Genomic DNA, 19,789 nt, shown 5'->3' on the forward strand with positions numbered 1-19,789 from the left:
ACCTGACGTTGTATCGCCGGGACTGGCTGGGCCGGCGCCGAGGGGGTCTTCGCCTGATGCCGTCCTACCCGGGGACGTCGAGCAGGCTGGGCAGTCGGGGGTAGCTGGTGTTGCGGAAAGTGCGAGTCCGGCGAGGGTGTCACCTCGACCGAGCCGGGAGGCGTCTGAGCCTGGACTGTCTGGTGGCGCTGCCCGTCCGAGGCGGGTCAGGGTGCGGCCGCGGTACTTGGAGGATTATGAGTGTTGATGGGTTTCTGATGGTCATGTTGTGAGTATCCGTTCGTTATGTGACGGGTCATTTTACGGGGGGAGGAGTGTGCTGTGTCACGTGATTGGGTTTTCGTATATCATGCCTCGCCCGCTAGGGGTGGCAGGACTGTGCTTCGGGTCGCGCAATAAAGCGGAGTAGATGGTTGCCCGCGTGCTTCTTGCGTCCCACCGCACCTAGTACACACTAGTTGTGTGTGTTCGGTGTGGGTGTTTTCACGTGGAGTGTTCCTGCTACTTGACTCCACCCACGTCTCACCTCGACGGCCCGCCTTCTGTCCCTCGTCTCCGCCCACACGACCTCACTTCCTGCTTCTCGACCAATACGTCTGCCTGGTCCTGCCTACTGCTGCACCCTCATCCTCTGGACTCCTCCCTTCTCCACTCAAGCTCCTCCTGTTCGGAACTCGATCGCCACACGTGCTGCTGTGGCCAGAACAACACGACTATTGTCGGGTACCGCACCACGGAGCATCCCCCCCCAGAAACGCCCAGGTACCAAATGCTAGAGCCTCAACTCCCCTCCCTCCCTGGCTGCAAAAGTCCTTTTTTTCATTGGGGTTTCTTCTTTTTCTGTGTGTGTCTGAGTGCTAGCGCCTATCTGTTAAGTAAGCCTGTAGAACAGGGGTCGGGAACGTGTGGCTCGCGAGCCAGGTATGGCTCTTTTGATGATTGCATCTGGCTCGCAGATAAAATTGGAGTTTGAAACTTGCAAAGCACAATATTTCTCGCAGAAGCTTTACCTATAGTTTGAATGGTGTCGTGCTTCATTCACGTGCAGGGCTGAACTTGGCAGAAGGAGAGAAGAAAAAACACCTCCGAATTGTCTGAAGCGGTTTTTGTTTCGTCCAGTCATGCGGCCGACGCGAGTAGTGATTTCGGTTCCTCCAATGATGTGCCGCCGCCGAGACGCGTCACGGAATTCATCTCGACCAATCACTCGCCACCGCTGAGGCGACTCGTGATTTCGGTTCCTCCAATGATGTGCCGCCGCCGAGACGCGTCACGGAATTCATCTCGACCAATCACGCGCCACCGCTGAGGCGACAGCATCCCAGAGTCGGCCGGCCGCGCCGCACCTCTCGAGTATGTCAGCCCGTGCGCAGGCCAGCCAGACTCACTTGGGTCAACATCTCCCTCTCTCTCATTTGCTCAAAGCTAACCCTTCGACGAAGAAGATGGTGAAAAGAAAAAAAGATGAGGAGTATCGTACATTTCAGGACAAATGGGCCGAAGAATTCGCCTTTGTGGAGAGAGCAGGTTCTGTGGTGTCTAATTTGCAATGACAAAATTGCATCGATGAAACGGTCGAATATAAAGCGGCACTTCGACACGCGCCATGCTACCTTTGCATCAAAATACCCTGCGGGAGACAGCAGAAAGAAAGCGTGCCAAGAGCTACTGAGCAGGGTGCAAGCCAGCCAGCATCAACTCCGCGTATGGACCCGGCAAGGTGACTATAATTCCGCCAGCTTTGCTGGATCTTTAGCAATAGTGAGGAACGGAAAACCATTCACAGATGGCGAGTATGCTAAAACGTTCATGCTGGATGTCACCAATGAACTTTTTGATGATCTTCCGAACAAAGACAAGATAATCAAACGGATACAAGACATTTCTCTGTCGGCAAGAACTGTTCATGATCGTACCATCATGATGGCAAACCAAGTGGAGGAAACGCAAGTGAAGGACATAAATACAGCGCCGTTCTTTTCCCTGGCTTTGGATGAGTCAACAGACGTAAGCCATTTGCCGCAGTTCAGTGTGATTGCAAGATATGCTGCTGGTGATACACTGTGCGAAGAAAGTCTTGCTGTTCTGCCAATAAAAGGGTCCACAAGAGGTGAGTATTTATTCAAGTCTTTCATGGAGTTCGCTCAAGAAAAAATCTACGAATGGATAAACTTTTCTCAGTGTGTACTGATGGTGCTCCGTGTATGGTGGGGAAAAACAAAGGATTTGTGGCGCTTCTCCGTGAACATGAAAATAGACCCATCCTAAGTTTCCATTGCGTTCTACACCAGGAGGCACTTTGTGCTCAGATGTGTGATGGGCAGCTTGGCGAAGTGATGTCGCTGGTCATTCGTGTGATCAACTTTACTGTTGCCCGAGCCTTAAATGCTCGCCAGTTTAAAACACTGCTGGATGAAGTTGGAAATAACTATCACGGTCTGCTTTTGCACAGCAATGTGCGTTGGTTGTCAAGAGGGAAGGTGCTTACCGTTTTGCGGCTTGCCTGAACGAAATCCGGACTTTCCTTGAAATGAAAGGGATTGAGCATCCTGAGCTAGCCGAAACTGAGTGGCTCCTCAAGTTTTACTATCTCGTGGATATGACTGAACATCTGAACGAGCTCAACGTGAAAATGCAAGGCATTGGAAATACAGTGTTATCCCTTCAACAAGCCATGTTTGCTTTTGAAAACAAGCTGGAGCTCTTTATCATGGATCTTGAAACAGGTCGTTTACTACATTTTGAAAAACTGAGACAATTTAAAGATGCATGCACAGCAAGTGAGCCCACTCAAAACTTTGATCTCCACCAGTTAGCTGGCTTCACATCCAGTCTCCGACAGTCATTCAAAGCACGCTTTGGAGAATTTCGTGAGCACACTCATCTTTTTAAGTTCATCACCCATCGAAACGAGTGTTCACTGAACACAGCCGACCTGAGTTACATTCCTGGTGTCTCCGTCAGAGATTTTGAAGCAGAAGTGGCTGACCTGAAGGCCTCAGACATGTGGGTGAATAAGTTCACGTCACTGAATGAAGATTTGGAAAGAATCGCACGACAGAAAGCGGAGTTGGCGAGCAAGCACATGTGGACAGAAATGAAAAAACTTCAACCCGAAGACGAGCTGATTATCAAAACTTGGAACGCGCTTCCTGTCACATACCACACACTGCAGCGTGTGAGTATTGCTGTATTGACCTTGTTTGGATCTACGTATGCATGTGAGCAGTCATTCTCACATCTTAAAAACATCAAGTCCAACCTACGATCACGTCTAACGGATGAAAGCCTCAATGCTTGCATGAAGCTTAACCTCACCAAGTACCAACCAGACTACAAAGCCATCAGCAAATCCATGCAGCACCAGAAGTCCCATTAATGGTGAGTATTATAACAACATTATTTAAAAGAATAAATTCAGAGGCTTATTATACTCACATTTAGTTGAATTCAGTCTTAAAATATATTATATGACTCTCACTGAAATAGATTTCCAAATATTTTGCTTTAATGGCTCTCTGAGTCAAAAACGTTCCCGACCCCTGCTGTAGAAGATATTTTATTGTTGTTACTGTGAATAATCTCAGGTCAAGTCTGCACAGTGTCTGCTTTGGTAAGTTGCTTGTATAATTGTCACACCCCCCCACACCCCTCTCCTCTTTCCCTGCGTTACATACCCAATAAACCTTTGTTGTGCCATATGCTTTTCCTCGCTTGCTGTGAATAAATAATTGTTGTAGACATGTTCCCAGCTCGTCTTTGTCTTTTCCCTCATTGGTCCAGCATGGTTAAAATCCAGGTTTAGCTGGGTCTTTATTCCCAATGGTCCGTTCCTTCTAGCCGGTACGTCCTTGGCAGTGTCGCTCGGCTGCATCTGATCCGGAAAAGTGATCCGATCCGGTAGAGTGGTCTGGTTCAGACAAGGCGTACCGAGGGCGTGGTTAAACCGCGTGGTTAATTCGGTAACCCATAGGCGGGAGGACCCTAGGTCACGCGGTTGAGTTATTGGCGTCCATGGTCGGTTAAGCGACCCACCGCGTTGCGGAATTATCCGTGAGCGACGGCCTACAATTCCAGGGAGTCTGGTGGGAATCGACGTAGTAAACCCCCACCTAGTGCTCTACTCACTCAAACCCGACAGCCCGCAACAATATTGTGTGAATATATTATAATCGATAGAAGGTATACAGTTCGTGCTGTAAAGTGAGTTGGTGTATGGAGGAGAGGTAATGTTATGCCCTGGTACTCATTATCTATCCTTGAAGTCAATCATAGTTTATTGTAAACACGAGCCGCACTAAATCAGCACAGGTACTCATCGTGGCAGGCCGTTGCGGCGTGTCCACAGGGTTATCCTATGAGATTAAAAAACACATCTCCCAATGTCGGACAAGATCGTTTCTTCCTTTGTAGTGCCACACTGTGCATGTGTACCCGGGTAAGACAGAGAACATGTCAACACCTTACCCCCACCCCCTTCACAATAACTCCATAACTGAATAAACCAGAAAGGCACTCAGTCAGTAGAGCGCCGGATCCACCCATACATCCAGTCATACATCCACCCAGATCTGGATCTTCAACAAAATCGAATCAATTCGTCCTTGTCACACACCCAATGTGCCCACAAAATTTCATCCTAATCCATCTACAACTTTTTAAGATATCCTCGACACAAATAAACAAACAAACAAACAAACAGGGGTGAAAACATAACCTCCGTTCACCTTCAGTGGGCAGAGGTAATTATAAAGATTTACAAGTTTAAATCCTCAGGTGCCTTTCACAGGTGAGCAGAGCATTGCAAAAGAGGCGACTGTGTTTGCTGAGTTGTAACAGCAGCAGACTTCAGCGGAGATTGAGGGGAAGATACCGATTCCGACACACTGCAACTGGGTTCAGACACTTTTGGTTCTGGTACTTGGCTTACAATTGGAATAGATATGAAAGGCTCAATTTCAACAGGCTCAACATGATTTTGAGAATGGGATTTACAATGCCGACCATACGCCAATGATAATGCATTGTTTGACCATATATAGGGTTAGATCCACATTTGTCCATAATTCTGTTGATATTGGAAGTGATGGGAGCATTATCATGGGATGGGAGCAGCCATCAGAATCAACCTACACTGATTATTGCAATAGAAGGCTTTATCAGCTCCACCACCAAACACACTCAATTAATTTTTTTTTAAGCTCTTCTGGTGCAGGTGCATCATCTGGGTTAACAGGCAGTAGTAACCGGTTCGAAGCAAGCATGAGCACAGAAATTCACATTGCCTGGCTGATACCGTATAGAATCGTCATAGCCTGCCAACTTCTCTGGCCAACGCTGAAAATGTGCAGATTAGAGGCCTGGGTGTTAATTCCCTTACTCTCAATGAACAGGGACTCCCATGGTTTTGTGCAAGTTACGAGTTCAAAATGTCAACTGAAAATATACTGATGCATCTTTATTACACCGACAATACATACAAGAGCTTCCTTTTTAACCACAGAAAAGCTACACTCCAAAGCTGATCAAGTACGCAATGCTGGGGGCTACAGGCATAGAATACTGAAACGCAATTTTGTCGCTGTAACGCACTGCCAACACTGCAGGATGAGGCATCACAGCTGAGAATTAGTGGTTTAACTATATCATATTGCACCGATACTTGAGATGAACACAGCAAACGTTTTGCTTCTTGGGCAAATTCCTTACCTCACTGGGATGACTGACCACTGCTATTCAACACCTTTACAAAGTTAAATGTTTCTCTTTGTGAGTTTTAAAGCAAAATATATTTAATAACGCCTGATTTCTGAGCCGTTTGCTGAAATAACGAATTTTCTAAATTACTGAGCAAAATTGTTTTCCCACCCGTCACACGCTGCTGTTTATAAAGAATAATGTTTGTGAACATCTCCCCGAAATGTCTATATAAATGTAACGTTTTTCGGTGAAAGCTACTCAAGGTTTCTGGGTTTGATACAGTATGTAGTGTGTGTGTGTGTGTGTGTGTGTGTGTGTGTGTGTGTGTGTGTGTGTGTGTGTGTGTGTGTGTGTGTGTGTGTGTGTGTGTGTGTGTGTGTGTGTGTGTGTGTGTGTGTGTGTGTGTGTGTGTGTGTGTGTGTGTGCGCGCGCGTCGTTGATTGGTGTCTACATACTCGTATGTGGGTTTCATAATGTGGATTGGATTCCTCCCAGGGCAGGCTCAAAGCATCCACCTTCATTTCAGTAAGGGGTCACGATTCATGGACCAAGCTGTGAAGTTTTGTCTTCTCAAAGTTTTGTGCCGAAGGCTCTTCAGGATCGTCGCTGAGCCCCAGACAGCTTCCAAGTGTAGTTCATTTGTAACATTATTTGCAGGGATGGTATTTAGCACACCTGTAAAGTATTTTCAGGGAGCTTATGTGATGGTGCTTCGTCCATCCGCCTGTCCGTCCACAAACATTTGCAACTTGTTCTCAGAAACTACACATTCGATTTCAATGAAATTTGTCCACAACTTTCATCACCCATGATGACATTAAAAACGGGGTCTCAAGGGGTCTATCGAGGGAGTTGTGGGGGGAGTGGGTTACCTCCCAAAAAAGGTACATTCTTCTCAAATGACACACACAATTCCGATGAAATTTCACAACCTTCATCAGTCATGACCTTCCAAAGTTTGTTCATGACAAGGATGTACAAGGTTTTACAAGGAATTAAGGCACAGGAGGAGGCCATTCGGCCCATCATGCCAACACAACACCAATACCAGATTTAATCAATCCATTGATATCCCTTCCCTTCATGTGCAGCCTTTTGGCTGCTACACTGATACTCATTTTGCCGACCTCAGGAGGACGACAGGCTGAGTCAACTCCCTGGTGTTAATTCAGTGGCCAACAGGGCTTGAATTCAGGACCCTGGGATCGCAAGCCACCACGCAAACCACTAAGCTAACGACATAAAAAATCGGGCTTTAAGGGGGGTTGCCCCCAAAATAAGAATTTGCTTTCTTCTCCAAAACTACACATACAATTCCGATGAAACTTGACTTCCATCTTCACCACCCGTGATGTACTAAAGTTTGTTAACAACATTTAAGAAATTGAGGTCTAAGGGGTTCTATGGGGGTGTTGCCCCCCAAAATATGTATTTGCTTTCTTTTCTGAAACCAAACACACAATTTCGATGAAACTTGACCACAACTTTTATCACCTGTGATGTACCAAGATTTGTTCATGGCATTAAAAAAAAAATCCAGAGGTATTTCATTTCTTCTCCATTATATATTTTGTGAATCATCAATGCCTACCAGTGGTTGCCTGGTTATCTTATCCAATTACGACCCGGTGAGTGCCCAGGGGTATTGCCCCTATGTTTAATATCTCTTTGAGGTTCTTTGTTATCAATGCTGTAGGTCCAGCTATCACTGGTACAACTTTGGCATTCTTCAGCTTCCAGAATCTTCTCAATTCATTCATGAGGTCTTGGTGTTTGGTCATTTTCTTGATTTAGGCATCGTTTAGTCCGAAATCATTGGTTTAACACCTCAATCAACAATGCCTTCTTCTCTTTTTTTGTACCCAAGTATGAAATGTGGTTGCAGCGAAATATTTTTGATGTTCCCACTCGATAGGATCATTGGGTCATACTTGAGTGGTAGGTACTTTTATGTTTTCACTGATTGCATTTGGTTCATGTTCCCACAAATTTTCTGGAACTGGGACATCAAAGCTTTTGCAGATGTGCCATGGGATTATATTATAAAATATGTTGCATTGTTGCGTGCGCAGCTGTTCTGACATGAGTTTGTTTTTGTGTGTGTGTTCAGTCATTGAGCATAACATATCATTCTCTTTACTAACCCCACCTCCACCCATCACCTTTCTCACTTCTTTTTTTACATTCATTCATTCTCTCTCTCTCACTCTCTCTCTCTCTCACACACCCCCTCCTCGAATCCCCCCCTCCCATGGTATAGCAACATTTGGTGAGGCAAAGCTCAACCCACCTTCTGCCTCACTTCCTCACTTTTCTCGCCTTCCTAGCTTCCCCTCCCTTCTGCCTCTTCTCTTTCCCCTCCCTATCTCCTCTCTCCTCTCTTCGTATCTCTCTCCCTACTCTCCCAACTCTCAGCCCCCTCCTTAATACCCCCCGTCAGTGAAGCGACAGGTTGTATTTGCTCGTAGTCAATAAAAGAGGTTTAATGTTTTTATACACAGTATTTCTTTTTTTATGGCTCATTGCAGCAGAGGTGACGAGTCCATAGTAGTGAATGTGCCTCCCTCACCCTTCAACAGTAAGAAGTAGCAAAGTAGGAAAGTCAAAATTAAAATGAGAAAATTGTGTCATATAAATATTGCTTTCGATCTACATTATCAACAACACAATGTCAGTCTACAAGTTTCATTTTTCAGTTTCTAAATTTTAAAACCATTTGACATAAATATTATTGCTCAAAGTAAATGATAACGTTCACCGGAAAAAAGTCAATTATGTGCAAAATAGTTATGGCAAAGATGGCATCATCATTATCTGCACAACAGCAATTCAAATCAATATCCGTCGTAATTCTGACAAAAAATTGCAATGATTGTCGACGTAATTTTCATCGTTTGTGATAATTTAGTTCAAAATCGCACGACAACCGAATATCAAATCCACCTGAACACCCTAAATAGTACCTGTCACCAGAATTCCACAAATATGATTGTTGATATCAAGCGAACCAGTGATTTGCGTTAAAATTATCTAAGGAGCAGGATGCGACAATTAATAACGCCCAAATTTGACAAATGTATTAAATTGTAGCTCCACAGTGTTTCCACTGATTATAATGATGGCAACACGATATGCCACTTGCCATCGACATGGCCTCTTTGCAGTTTAAAGTTTGTGATTGATTGTAATATACATCAGCATTATAAATAGATCAAATGTTGGTTGAAATCTATTTTTACATTTATGCAAACCAATAGACAACCCAGTATAAATGGATCACATTTTGGTTTTAATATATTTTTACATTTGTGCAACCCAGTGGTTTCAGAAAATGCTTGTTCTCATATAAACTCCAGGCGATAACTCACTTTTCAAAGACAATTTTGAATACAAAAAGTTACTTTTTTTCTGGATTGAGACTAGTGGCAGGTGTTTAATTTCTGAAATGTCTTTATTGGCCTTTTTCTCAAGTTTAAAGGAATTTGCCTTTTAATACTTCCCAAACTGTGTACATCCAATTTTCTGCACTGCATCTATTACTGATATTATATTAGGCTTCTTTAATTTCCCATCCCTGAGTGCAGACTGGAAAGGAAGTTTCCTGCTGGAGTGAAATGCTTAAGCTTAAATACAGCCAGATATTTTCACCCATCCGGCAAATTGGCAGCTTTTGGCCTTGAACCCGTGTTGGCAGGGCCTTTGCAGAGTTTCATTGCTCAGTGGTCTTGACTTAACCCAACCCAAATGGGTTCTGAAGCAGCGTTTTGGTACTTGGCAGCAAAATGACTTCAAAAGAGCAAAAAGCATCTCTCATATCGGTCTCAAGATTGAGCTAAGTTCAGCAAAGCCAAAGATTAGTTCGTTATCGTTTGATGGCAGAGGGTATATATGCCGTGGCTTAGCATGTGTTAGCGTACGAGGAATGCTGTTCCGATAAGTAGAATGAGAATGTGACAGAGCATGAGATCAATCCACTGAGCAGTGTTTGAAAGATTAATTCTAGACAGTTTTTACTCATGTATGCAAACAGCTATGCAGAGTTGTATAAATACTTGTCGGGTTGCACGAAGCGAGCGAGGATCATGTTCCAATAAGTAGAATGAAATTGGATAGAGCATGAGATGAAAAAAAAACTCACTATTACCAGTACTTAACAGCCACAATTAATCCCACACTCTTGTCGGGTCAGCTATGAAGTCGGTTTTGACCCACATCATTACAGGAATCTGTTTGTGCCTCTCGAACATGTTTTTTGGAGATTAGTGCAGGAATTTGAATTTTTCAAAGTGCGGGCGAGAGCTTGCCAACAATTTGTGAAAGACAACAGGGGAACTTTGATGCCCACCAAAACTGAGCAGCGTTTGAAAGATGAACATCAAACAGTTTTTACTCGTAACCACGAACAAACACATTTTCTATATATTACTAAAACTCTCATCTTATATATATATGTGTGTGTGTGTGTGTATATATATATATATATATATATATATATATATATATATATATATATATATATTTATATATACACACATGTACATATCTTCTTCTTTCGGCTAGCTCCCGTTAGGGGTCGTCACAGCGGATCAACCGTCTCCATTTCGCTCTATCCTCCACATCTTCCAATGACACTCCAACCACCCGCATGTCCGCCCTCACCGTATCCATGAACCTCTTCTTTGGCCTTCCTCTTCTCCTCCTGCCTGGCGGCTCCATCTTCAACATCCTTCCCTCGATATAGTCCGCTTCCCTCCTGTGCACATGTCCAAACCATCTCAATCTCGCATCTCTCACTTTGTCTCCAAACCGTCCTACCTGCGCTGTCCCTCAAATATGCTCATTCCTTATCCTGTGCATCCTCGTCACTCCCAACGAGAATCACAGCATCTTTAACTCTGCCACCTCCAGCTCCGCTTCCTGTCTTTTTGTTAGCGCCACCGCCTCCAAACCAGACAACATAGCTGGTCTCACTACCGTCTTGTATACTTTCCCCTTCACTCTTCCAGCTACCCTTCTGTCACAAATCACTCCTGCAACTCTTCTCCAACCACTCCGTCCTGCCTGCACCCTCTTTTTCACTTCTCTCCCACACTCTCCATTACTTTGGACAGTTGATCCCAAGTATTTAAACCCATCCACCTTCCCCACCTCAACTCCTTGCAACCGCACCATACCACCACCCTCCCTCTCGTTTACGCACATGTACTCCGTCTTACTCCGACTGACTATCATTCCCCTTCTCTCCAGTGCGTACCTCCACCTCTCGAGGCTCGCCTCAGCCTGCTCCCCACTCTCCCTACAGATTATGATGTCATCCACAAACATCATATCCATGGAGTCTCCAGTCTGATCTCGTCCGTCAACCTGTCCATCACCATTGCAAACAGGAAAGGGCTCAGAGTCGATCCTTGGTGCAATCCCACTTTTACCTTAAACCGGTCCGTCATTCCTACCGCACACTTCACCGCGGTCACACTGTCCTCATACATATCCTGCACGATCCTCACATACTTCTCCACCACTCCCGACTTCTTTATACAATGCCACAACTCCTCTCTTGGCACCCTATCATAAGCTTTTTCTAAATCCACAAACACACAATGTAACTCCTTCTGGCCTTCCCTATACTTCTCCATCAACATTCTCAAAGCAAACATCGCATCAGTGGTGCTCTTTCCTGGCATAAACCCATATTGCTGCTGACAGATCGTCACCTCTCCTCTCAACCTAGCTTCCACTACTCTTTCCCACAACTTCATGGTGTGGCTTAACAACTTTATCCCTCTGTAATTTCCACAGCTCTGCACATCACCCTTATTCTTGAAAATCGGAACCAGTACACTTAATCTCCACTTCTCCGGCATCCTCTCACTTTCCAAGACTTTATTAAACAATCTGGTTAACAACCCCACTGCCATCTCTCCCAAGCACTTCCATGCCTCCACTGGTATACCATCTGGGCCAACTGCCATTCCACTTTTCATCTTCTTCATAGCAGTCCTCACTTCATCCTTACTGATCCACCCCACTTCCAGATTCACTATCTCCACCTCTTCCAACCTTCTCTCTCTCTCTCATTTTCTTCATTCATCAGCTCCTCAAAGTACTCCATTCACCTTCTCAACACACTCTCCTCGCTCGTCAGCACATTCCCATTTGTGTCCTTTATCACCCTAACCTGCAGCACATCCTTCCCAGCTCGGTCCCTCTGTCTTGCCAATCGGTATAAATCCTTTTCCCCTTCTTTTGTATCCAACTTCTCATACAGCTCGTCATATGCCTTTTCCTTGGCCTTTGCCACCTCTCTTTTTGCCTTTCGCTGCCACTCCTTGTACTCCTGCCTACTTTCTTCATCTCTCTGACTATCCCACTTCTTTTTCGCCAACCCCTTCTTCCTTATACTTTCCTGTACTTCCTCGTTCCACCACCAAGTCTCCTTATCTTCCTTCCTCTGTCCAGATGTCACACCAAGTACCTTCCTAGCTATCTCCCTCACCACTTCTGCTGTGGTTGCCCAATCATCCCACCCATCTTTACCACCATCCAACACCTGTCTCACCTCCTCCCTAAATTTCAGGCAACAGTCTTCCTCCTTCAGCTTCCACCATCTGGTCCTTGGTTCAGCCCTCACTCTCTTCCTCAACCTCACCTCCAAAGTCATCCTACAGACGACCAATCGATGCTGTCGAGCTACATTCTCCCCTGCCACCACCTTACAGTCACTAATCTCTTTCAGGTTGCATCTCCTACTTAAGATGTAATCCATCTGTGTGCACTTTCCTCCACTCCTGTATGTCACCCTGTGTTCCTCCTTCTTCTTGAAATACGTATTTACCAATGCCATTTCCATTCTTTTTGCAAACTCTACCAGCATTTGCCCTTCCACATTTCTCTTGTTGAGACTGTACCTACCCATCACCTCCTCATCCTCTTTATTCCCTTCCCCAACATGCCCATTGAAATCTGCTCCAATCACCACTCTTTCATGCTTGGATACACTCTCAACCACTTCATCTAACTCGCTCCAGAAATCTTCTTTATACTCCATCTCACACCCCATATGTGGGGCATATGCACTGATGACATTCATCATCACCCCTTCAATTTCCAACTTCACACTCATCACTCGGTCAGACACTCTCCTCACCTCCAATACCCTCTTGACATAATCTTCCTTCAGGATTACCCCGACACCATTTCTCCTCCCATCCACACCATGGTAGAACAGTTTGAAACCACCTCCAATGCTCCTCGCCTTACTCCCCATCCACTTGGTCTCTTGTACACACAGTATGTCCACCTTTCTTCTCTCCATCATATCAGCCAACTCTCGCCCTTAGCCACTCATCGTCCCAACATTCAGAGTTCCAACTCTCACCTCCACACTTCCACCCTTCGCCCTGTCTCCTTCTCCTTCGCCCAGCAGAAGCACAATTTCCACTGGTACCCTGATGACCACCGGTACCGGTGGCGGTGGTTGGTAACCCAGGCCTCGACCGATCCGGAATGGAAATTCGTTTTGTTGTCCGCATAATGATTTGGCATAGGTTTTTATGTTGGATGCCCTTCCTGACGCAACCCTGGTCGCCTCTTATGACACATGGGGATATGGTACACCTATTCTAACCGGGGCATACACTGGGCACAGTCCACTGGTACTCATTTCACCGACCTCGGAAGGATGACAGGCTGAGTCAACCCCCTGGTGTTTTCGACTTGGTATATATATATATATATATATATATAAATAAATTCAGTATCCCAACGGGGCTTGAACTCAGGACCTTTTGGGTCCCAAGCTACTGCCCTAACCACTGCGCCAACACCAGATTCATATATATATATATATATATATATATATATATATATATATATATATATATATATATATATATATATATATATATATATATATATATATATATATATATATATATATATATATATATATATATATATATATATATATATATATATATATATATATATATATATATACATATATATATATATATATATATATATGTATGTATATATATATATATATACATATATATATACATACATATATATATATATATGTATGTATATATATATGTATATATATATATATATGTATATATGTATATATATATATATGTATATATACACATATATATATACATATATATATATATATATATATATATATATATATATATATATATATATATATATATATATATATATATATATATATATATATATACATATATATATATATATATATATATATATATATATATATATATATATATATATATATATATATATATATATATATATATATATATATATATATATATATATATATATATATATATATATATATATATATATATATATATATATATATATATATATATATACATACATATATATATATATATATATATATATATATATATATATATATATATATATATATATATATATATATATATATATATATATATATATATATATATATATATATATATATATATATATATATATATATATATATATATATATATATATATATATATATATATATACATATATATATATATATATATATATATATATATATATATATATATATATATATACATATATATATATATATATATATATATATATATATATATATATATATATATATATATATATATATATATATATATATATATATATATATATATATATATATATATATATATATATATATATATATATATATATATATATATATATATATATATATATATATATATATATATATATATATATATATATATATATATATATATACATACATATATATATATATATATATATACATATATATATATATATATATATATATATATATATATATATATATATATATATATATATATATATATATATATATATATATATATATATATATATATATATATATATATATATATATATATATATATATATATATATATATATATATATATATATATATATATATATATATATATATATATATATATATATACATATATATATATATATATATATATATATATATATATATATATATATATATATATATATATATATATATATATATATATATATATATATATATATATATATATATATATATATATATATATATATATATATATATATATATATATATATATATATATATATATATATATATATATATATATATATATATATATATATATATATATATATATATATATATATATATATATATATATATATATACACCACACACACACACACACACACATATATGTATATTGAGCCACTTCCTCCACAGAGCTGCATTTGTGCAGTTCATGGCCATGGTGATATGTGGCAAAACAAGTGAAGCAAACTGGCATGTGGCTGGTATGAGCTGGTATAAAGCTGGAATGAACTGGTAGGAAGCTGTTATGAGCTTGCAGGAAGCTGGTATGAGCTGGTGCAAAGGGGCTGCAACAAAGGGGAAGTACATAAATCTGGTGGCATTCAAGACAGTAAATGCAGTTCAACAAAATCAAACAAACAAAACCACCATGATAACTGGAACGGTGTCACCTGGTATGAGGCTGCAGCGAGTAGCAGTCCACAGAACAGGTGTGAGTGTAACACAGGTCACCGAGCAAATGGTGAAGTGAGGTGAGTGATGTCTTGATGAAGAACAGGTGATCCAGCAAGGCGAGCGATGCCTCGATACAGAACAGCTTTGATGGTCCTGGGGGCAGTGGCGAGACAAAGCGAAACAGCAAACAGCAACAGCACGAAAAATAAAGTAATTCAGGAAATGCCAAACACTAGGTCTGACCAATATGGTCCGACCACACAAGCCCCACTCACAAAAGCCACATCCACACAAGCCCCACTCACAAAAGCCACATCCACACAATTCCCACCCACAAAAGCCACATCCACACAAGCCCCACTCACAAAATCCACATCCACACAATCCCCACCAACAAAAGCCACATCCACAAAATTCCCACCCACAAAAGCCACATCCACAAAATTCCCACCCACAAAAGCCACATCCACACAATTCCCACCCACAAAAGCCACATTCACAAAATTCCCACCCACAAAAGCCACATCCACACAAGCCCCACCCACATAAGCCACATTTACATTCATCATATCCACATAATTCGTGATTAGTTTATTAGTTCCCACACACATGTTTATTTAATTTAAAAAATTGCTCCACCCACACAAGCCACATCCACACAAGCCCCACCAACACAAGCCCCACCAACACAAGCCCCACCCACAAAAGCTCCACCCACACAAGCCCCACCCACCCACACAAGCCCCACACCCCTCTGCGCCCCCACCTTTGACCCACCACCCTCCTCATCCCACCCCCACCCTTCCCCACACACACACGGAGAGGGGAGGGGAGAGGGATGAGGGGGGTGGTGGGTCGTTGGGGGAGAGCACCTACCCCCCAACCATAACCTCCCCAACCCCCCCCCTCTCCTTTACATCTCCTTTATTCTTTTCTTGTAATTCAAAATCAGATAATTATAAGGAAAACATTTAGAGTTAAACAAAAGTAATAACATTGAACAAAATCTTCTTTCGCAGCAGTCTTATGGTTTGTTTTGGTTTTGAAACTCGATCAACATATTCTGTTCAAAACAAAGAGTGAAGAACAATTAGGGGATATAAAGATGATTATATTATGATATTAATAAAATAATAAATATAACATTTACCTCCAGAAGATTAAGTTTTGTGTCAGATTCCTCCAGAAGATTAAGTTGTGTGTTTGGTTCATCCAGACAGGTGTTTAAACTGAAAATAATAATAATAATAATAATGAGTCAAACACACACACACACACACACACACAAACACATACACACACATACACATACACATACACACACACACACACACACACACACACACACACACACACACACAGATACACATACACACACAGATACACATACACACACAGATACACATGCACACACACAAACACAAATATACACATGCACACACAGACACACACATACACACACACATATACACACATGCACACACAGACACACACATACACACACTTGCACACATACACACATACACGCACATACACACACACACACACACACACACACACACACACACAGACACACAGACACACAGACGTACACACATATATACACACACACACACCCACACACACACAAACACACACAAGCACACACATGCACAAACATGCACACACTCACACACTCACACATACACACAGACACACAGAGGGATAATTTCTCACCTTTGACGCGACTCATTCAAGATCAGAGGACGTGAGATAATTTATTGCCAGCCAACAAAAATATCATTCAATTATTTTCTAAACCAACGAATGTCTTCAAGTACGTCATTCATTTTTATCCACTCTTCGTGTAATTCAAATAAGTCATTTTCATGATCAGTTTTCAACGATGTTCTTATTGGGGGACAACCTGTTAGAAAAAGACACACAATAATTATTGGTTATATAGTGATTTAATTCTGTATAAAACAACAAATAATGAATTAGGTTAAGGATCTCACCTGTCATCTTGTGAAAATGATTGATCCGCAAGGTCGGAGAAATTATCTGCACAATCCATTCTCGAAATAAAACACTCGGCTCGCAAGTTGGTTTAAATGAGCACCTTGATGACGTAATGGGAGATTTCACAAAAATGGTTTTTTTCAGGGTGTGTCCCACATAGGAAACGACTTCGGAATTTTTTTGGCTTGGTTCAGGCGAGGCAGCTTGACTGATTCCAGACTGACTCATTTTAACACGAAAATGAAACGGCTTGCTTTGAATGATTTTGATAAACCAACGTTTAATAGCTGTTTTTCGCTAAATTTTGTTCCGTTAGTGTTCTGATGATTTAAGATTTATACCATGAGAGTTTATACCATAATTTATACCATAATACTTCCTCATTTTCACAGCACAACTGTGTTCTAAAAAGTACTTCCCCATTTTACAGAACCGAAGGAGGGATACCCCTCTTAGACCATGTGTAGGTACTCGCTATTACCTTCAGAAAATGATTTTCGTTATGCAGATCACCAATCTGGATGAAATTTGGCATACTTAAAGAATTTTAGACTCTGAGTCCAAATCCAGTTGTTTCCACGTCGAGGATGTGACACAATTGGTCATTTTTGGCAATTAAAGATAAACCGAACATTAAAGCATGATTTTGACACAGAAATGAAGAATCAAGGTTGGAATGATATGTCCGTCAAAGAAAACTCTTGTGAGGTCTTAAAATGATACAATATGTTTATACAGAGTTATATATTATCAAAGAAAACCCTATTCACTGTTATTAAAGATGTTTATAATTAAAGGTCGTAAACCGAAGCAGTTACATATTTTTACCGGCCGAAAACGTCTGGACCGACCAGACAGGCCTTCGAATTGACCAAGGCAACTTTTTTCTTAAAAGGCAGCCACACTGGCTATTAAAGGTAGTTACATTGACTATTAAAGGCAGTAACAGCGACTATTAAAGACAGTCACATTGGCTATTATGGATTAAGTCAAAGACAAAGAGACTGGGCAACTCAGCCTGATGAAAAGTGGAACCGCCACACGAGGATTACTGTATTAGAACTCCAGTATTTCTTGCACTGAAGCAGTTGCTGAAGTAGGCTCTTGACTGCTGCTATTACAAAACTCAAGGCCACTATTACATGCTAACCAACCTGAATACTACTGTGTAGTAGATCACCACAGCAAAAGCAGTGTGACACCCGCATTCACAGTTCGTCATCGGAATCATCGTCAGTTCTGCTTTCATCATCCATAAGTTCCATTTCTGCATGGGTTTGTTCATCGTTGGCACAGTTTTGACACCCACAGCACTCTGCGCAGGACAGTCCTCTTGACCGGCAAGAACACTGGTTGGTCTCGCATTTCGTCTTCTTGCAATTACATTTCGTCTCCTCTAACAGTTCCTTTGGCGCTGGTGGTTTGTTCAGCCAGTGAACAATCAGTTTTCCGTTGCGTTCAATCCATCCGTGAAATGTAGGAGAAGGGGCTTCTATAAACCTCTCAGTCGTGCGGTGGTGGATCACAGACTGATAGTTCACTCATTTGCAATGCAGCATCAGAGCGTCGCTTGTAGGCGGCAACTTCTGTTCTCCCAGTGACTGACTGCAGAATAGCTTGTAGCGAGCCTCATCCACACGCGTCATGGTCGGCTGATTGTACATGGCACAGACGAATTGTTCCAGGTCGTGAATGATATTCTGATCTAGCGTGAATTCGCGACCAATACTCCCGAAACAGGTGATGAGATGAGGACCCTTCATCAAGTCAAATGGCCTTGTTTTGCCCTTACCGTGGAATGCACTGGTGGTATCACTTCCTGTAAAATTGTGCAACCCTATCAACGCATCGCAGACAGAACTTTCCAGGGCATTACTCAGCTTCCTAATGTCAACGACGATAATGTCCTTGGGACTTCCTGTGACCAGATGGAAATTTCGTGCTCGAATCGACTTCGAGTGAGCCAATGCCAACACAAACACATTGGTGTCGAAACTCTCTATGCGCACCGACTCTTCATTCTGTCCCGCATGAGCGGCATGTAGCAGGAGCTTCGTGTCAGCTTCCTCATGGTCACATTCAAGTTCAGGTACTGACGACACGACTGATGACACGACATGACACAGTCATGACACCATTCGACGCCTCAATTTTCTCACATTTGCCAGCATGACTGACATACAACAGCATGTCGCCCAGTTTTGATGGAGAGATGTTTCTCGTCCACGATTCGACGACGAATTCTATCAACGCCTCCTTGTTGGCTCAGCTCAGGAGATAATTGGCCCACTGTTTTGGAAGGGCTTGATCGCGTCCGTAGATGGTTCACACCTGAAGATCGCCCGCCCTGCCCGCTCGTCTGGCGTGCTCCAGGCACTTGATGCTGATACTTGGGTAAGTATCAAACACCACGTCCAATCTCGAAGATGTTATGTCGTGCTTTGGCCACTACGATGTTCAGCACCATCTCTTCCA

At 41.7% G+C, this 19,789-nt stretch overlaps 1 protein-coding gene and 1 long non-coding RNA gene across 3 annotated transcripts in view; one reads left to right on the plus strand and one right to left on the minus strand.

The window, feature by feature from the left end:
- Nucleotides 1-19,789, plus strand: part of LOC147021819 (uncharacterized) — a 389,465-nt gene that overhangs the window by 114,959 nt on the left and 254,717 nt on the right. The gene's annotated exons all lie outside the window — the stretch shown is intronic.
- LOC147021820 (uncharacterized) lies at nt 15,001-17,424 on the minus strand. Of its 2 annotated transcripts, none has more exons than XR_015060608.1 (4): nt 17,311-17,424; nt 17,030-17,219; nt 16,464-16,542; nt 15,001-15,466 (listed from the first exon to the last, which is right to left on the minus strand). It is a non-coding gene; the product is annotated as an uncharacterized LOC147021820 (long non-coding RNA). The 2 variants fall into 2 exon arrangements; XR_015060609.1 differs by lacking the exon at nt 15,001-15,466 and adding an exon at nt 16,231-16,376.

The sequence above is a fragment of the Eptatretus burgeri genome, chromosome 8 (genome assembly GCF_056783735.1).
Source record: "Eptatretus burgeri isolate ZD-2024b chromosome 8, Ebu_testis_v1, whole genome shotgun sequence".
In the NCBI taxonomy this organism is placed as follows: Eukaryota; Metazoa; Chordata; class Myxini; order Myxiniformes; family Myxinidae; genus Eptatretus; species Eptatretus burgeri.